This window comes from Lolium perenne, chromosome 4 (assembly GCF_019359855.2).
Source record: "Lolium perenne isolate Kyuss_39 chromosome 4, Kyuss_2.0, whole genome shotgun sequence".
NCBI lineage: Eukaryota > Viridiplantae > Streptophyta > Magnoliopsida > Poales > Poaceae > Lolium > Lolium perenne.
In genome coordinates this window covers 402,303,705-402,308,866 of record NC_067247.2, presented here as the reverse complement: position 1 = coordinate 402,308,866, position 5,162 = coordinate 402,303,705, and positions in this window count along the sequence as shown.

The window sequence follows — 5,162 nt, the reverse complement described above, 5'->3', positions numbered from 1 at the left end:
GCGCGTCGGCCACGTGCATGCGCCATGCACGCACGGCCCGGGCAGCAGCTGGGCCGGCCCACTTCCTTCCCGCCCTCAGTTTTAATTCAAATTTCGTTTTATTTAATTTCTGTGATTTGCTCTCAGATGCTTTGCCAAATCTTTAATAACTTCAAATCTACTCGGTCATTTTTGATAAATTTTTATATATTTAGAAAGCTCATGAAAGGCCCCATCCAACCACACTGGATTCAAATCAAAATCATTTGTAGAATTTGAATAGTAAAAATAACAAGGCAGTAACTTTTCAAACTTCAAACAATTATTAAAAATCAACCATAAATGCTTTTGAGTTGATTCCAACTTTCATAATTCACTTGTCAAATACTCTAATTGTTTATGTAAAAATATGATATTGGTACTGTATATGATCATGGGTTAGAATCAAATAATGGCTATGTAGCCATTACTAGCCCATTTAAATTATTCTCAAATGTAGGAATTTAAATCTATGAGGTGTAGCACTTCATTTAAATCATCTTCCCAAGTGGTATGAGGAAATGTGATGACCCTTGTTGCATGGTCTCATACTTGCTCACTTGAGGATCTTAAACCAAAGTAGAATTTAAAGTGCATGAGGTGCATCACCTCATTTAAATCATTTTCCCAAATGATGAGTATGAAGTGTTGACCTCGGTCAACATGAGTTCATATATTATCATATGAGGAAATTAAATCTTAAACAAGATTCAATGAGAGGAAAGTATTTCTCCAAAGAAATAAATAGAAACCCTAATCAATAATTGTAATGAGAGGAAATTATTGTTTTTCTTTAAAAGAAAACAAAGTCAACCAACATGTTAATAATGTGGTGATGCTAGAATAGCTTGTGTGAGCCATTTGTGTGATTAGTCTAGCACTTAAGTATTGTTTGGTGATTGTATCATCGTATTCGTTTATAGACGCTAGTACCGGGGACTATCAAGAGGAGGAGGTTTTCTACCAAGAGGAAGGAGAAGAGAACTTTGACCACCACCTCAACCAAGGCAAGCTAATATTCTTGCAAGATAATACTCTTGCAAAGTGCAAAGCTCGCCATGAGCAAGGCATTACCCCATTTACTTTATGCTTATGATCATATTTCCCAGTTTTACTTTACAAGCTTTATTTACTTTTGTTTTATCAAAGTACTTTTTGATTTATGATTCACTTGGTTGAATTATAGAGTAGTACAAGAGCATCACACTTAGCCTAGCAAGCTCCAAGATACTTAGCACCCCTCATAACTAATGGCTAGCGCTCAATATTAAAAAGTGACTACTCTAGTTGGGAACTTGTGAATTGAAATGACTTTGAAAACCTTGGAATGATGAGTCATTCTATTGAGAGATTTTGAAGGTGAATATAACTGGTGAATGACTTGGTGAATTTTACAAAAAAAACTGATGGTTGGGTTCGGATGCGATACCATTCCAATTTTACAAGTACCCCCACAATACCTGAATCTGGGTAAGGCTTAGCTGGAAACTTATGTATTTTAGTATGGGTTCCCTCTGAACAAGCGTCATCGGGGTTATGCTGGAGGCTGCCTCTACAAAAGGAATGATGTGAAATGAGGTGAATGTCCGGCCCAAGCCCTGTGCAGTTCCCAGGCTGACTGTCTGTCTTCACTGGGAGGCCAAGCTCATGGGGAGAGGTGCCTATACTAGGGTATGTAAATGAAAGGTTAGGATTGGTAGTTCGCGTACTGCGTACGATAAATCAGGGCCAGTTACCCCTGACGAACTATTGCAATTGTTGTGGCACCAGTGTACACCCTCTGCAGAGTTAAACCTATTCGAATAGCCGCGTCCTCGGTTATGGACAGTTGGAAAGGCCATACTGTTCCGTCATCAGAACTTTTCTGAAAAATATGAATGGTGACTTGTGATTTGAATTGAAAGGTGACTTTGACTTTGAATCACAACTGAGTTGTGGGAATGACACTAATGTTCCCACTTGAGTTAGTTGAGCAAATGAAGGTTTTTGATTATTAAAGTGTTTATGAAATAAAACTGGCTTTATGCAAATGAAACTAGAGCTTAGAACCCCTTACTATAGTTGATAGTATTTACCTTAGTATCAGTTTGCGAGTACTTTAAAGTACTCATGGCTGTGTCCCTGGCTATTCAAATGGCCAGACTATGAAGAGGAGTACCAGAACCCGGAAGAAGGACAGCAGGACGTCTACGACAACTAGGATCACTCCTGACGTCAACAGTTGCCTGTGGAATAGATGGACTACTACTACGCTACTTCGCTTCCGCTATGTGTTTTGTAATTGATCAATAGATCATCTACTATTGTAATGAGACTGGATCATGTGATCCTTTGTTGTAAGACAATTACGATGTTGTAATGAATGATGTTCTGTGATATCAATCTATTATGTCTCGCAAAAACAATATTCCTGGGATTGCGATGAAGGGCATAATAGGCATCTGGACTTAAAAATCCGGGTGTTGACAAGTTGGTATCAGAGCCATTGTTGACCTTAGGAGACCCTAGTTAGAATGGACGTCTGAAAAACTTAGTTTCAAAACAAATGAAGTGATTATTTATGAAAACTTATTCTCACTCTTATCCTTGAGATCTTCTTCAAAATAAGAAAGTTATGCTCTATTCTTCTTATACAACTACATAAAATTTTGACACACTGCTCACTCCTCTAACTTACTCATCATAATTCTTCCCAGATGGAGTACAACTGTAAGTCCTATCAGCTTGGCCACGGAGGAAACCTAATGTTCGAGAAGGATTTGAAGCAACTAGTTGAATATTTAGGACGCCCGTATCCCGAGTTCTTCGGAATACCACTCAAGAATCAACCAGGAGGACAACCTCGGTGGGAAGTTACTGCAGATCTACGAGGAAAGCTTGGAGCCCCAATATGGGAAACCATCTGGTTTTCTGTAACGGGAAACACTTGGAAGGAAGGAATAACTACAGCCATGCAGGAAGCACTTGCCCGTCTGTGCGGACAAAAGGTGAACAAGATCAAGAACACTCGCTTCATCTACTACCCAAGACATGACCCCCTGGGAAGGCCAATAACCATGCCCCCGCACCCGGAGATGAACCACTATGTTGCATACCTGGACTTCATGTTGTACGAGACCCGCAAGGAGTTGGACAACGCCCGCGCCTTTCACCAAGCACATTACCCGTGAAGATGAAGAATCCACCCTGAAGAGTAGTATCACTAAAGCACTATCGTAGGTGTGAGTTGTATCAGGATCCCCGTGTATCGTAGAACGAATGAATGGTTCTTCAAACCAACGGTGTGTTAGATTTGTAATGTGTGATGCTTGGTATGAATGAAAAAGTGTTGTTGGTTTTACCCCCGCAACACTACTCAAAATTTCAAGTTATGAACTTTTTAAACTTTAACAAAACAAACCATAGAAATTTCCCTCTTATCTTATCATCTACCCCACTGTTCAGATGGCCCCTCCCACTCGTAGCGCAAGTCAAGAGGCCATGATGCAGATGTTGCAAACCATGCTGGAAGATAGGGAAGCTGAACGAGCTGAACGCCAAGCCAACCTTGCAGCACTTCAACAGCTTGCCAACAACAATCAGGGCCATCACGATCACCCTGGATCAAAGTTGAAGAATTTTCAGAACACCAACCCTCCAATATTCAACAAGACTGAAGAACCCCTAGATGCTGATGACTGGCTCCAGACAATGGAGAACAACCTCGAAGTTGCGGGAGTTGAAGCCGCAGAGAAAGTGCTGTTTGCCACGCACTACTTAGCAGGACCAGCAAGAGCTTGGTGGACCAGCACCCGTGCCATGAATGCAGGACAGATGATGACATGGGAAGACTTCAAGCTGAAGTTCAGCAAATACCATGTGCCCCAAGGACTGATCAAGAAGATGAGAGACGAGTTCCGGGAACTCAAGCAAGGAAGGATGTCCGTGGTGGAATACCGCGACAGGTTCCTCACCCTGTCAAGGTACGCCCCGGATGAGACCGACACCAATGAGAAGCGGAAGGAAAGATTTCTGAATGGACTACATGACGAGATGCAAACTGTGTTAGTGAACATTCCGTTCGCTGACTTGGAAGCCCTGGTAGACTCAGCCATACAGATGGAAGGAAAGCTGCATCAGGCCAACGAGAACCGCAAGCGCAGGATGATGAACCAGAATGGACCCCACCATACCCAGAAGTACCGCAATAACTCCTCTGGAGGATTCACCCCAAGATACAACAAGCCCCCTGCCCAGAATTATCGCCCCAACTACACCAACAACAACGGAGGACCCCCGAAGCCCGGAGGGAACAACAACAACAACAGCCACACCAACAACAACCACAACAACAACAACAATGGAAACAACAACAACCCCAATACTGCCCCGAGAACTGGAAGCAATGCCACCCCCGTCACCCCGAAGGACAAGTCAACTGTGACCTTCTATGAATGTGGCACTGTTGGCCACTACTCAAATGAATGCCCCAAGAAACTAGCCAAGACTACCCCCAATACTGCTGCACCTGCCCAGCAACAGCGTCGCTTCGCCGGTAGAAGGAACCAGAACAACAACAACGGCCGTCTCTACCACATGACTGCCACTGAAGCTCAGGAAGCACCCCAGACCATGCCAAGTATGTCTACTGGTTAATAAAATGCACAATCTCTTTTAGGAACCTAACTTTTCTTAAAATCTCGGGACGAGATTTGTTTAAGGGGGAAGGGTTTGTAACATCCCAAAAATTCAAAACAAAACAAATGAATTTCTCTAGTTCCAAATTTTGGAACCAACAAAAACTTTTATCAAATTAAGTTTGATGCTTAGTGCTCTTGCTTACTTCTTGTGCTATTGCCATGATTGCTTGTTATTAGTATTTAAAGTGATCTTAAACCCTAAACCTCACCCCTCTTTTCACCATACTAGTTAAAATGAAATAAAAGGAAATTAAATAAGAAAAAGGTATATGTGCCTATGGCTATTTTTATAAATCTTTACCCTATGCTTTTCTACTTTGTTTAGAGGTTTGGAAAACCTTCATACACCTTACCTAGTACCTATCAAACCAATTCCAAGTGGTTTCCAAAGAAATTAAAAAGAAACTAAAAATACCATAGAGGCATATGAGAGTAAAATAGCAAATTTGTGAATTTAAGAATCTT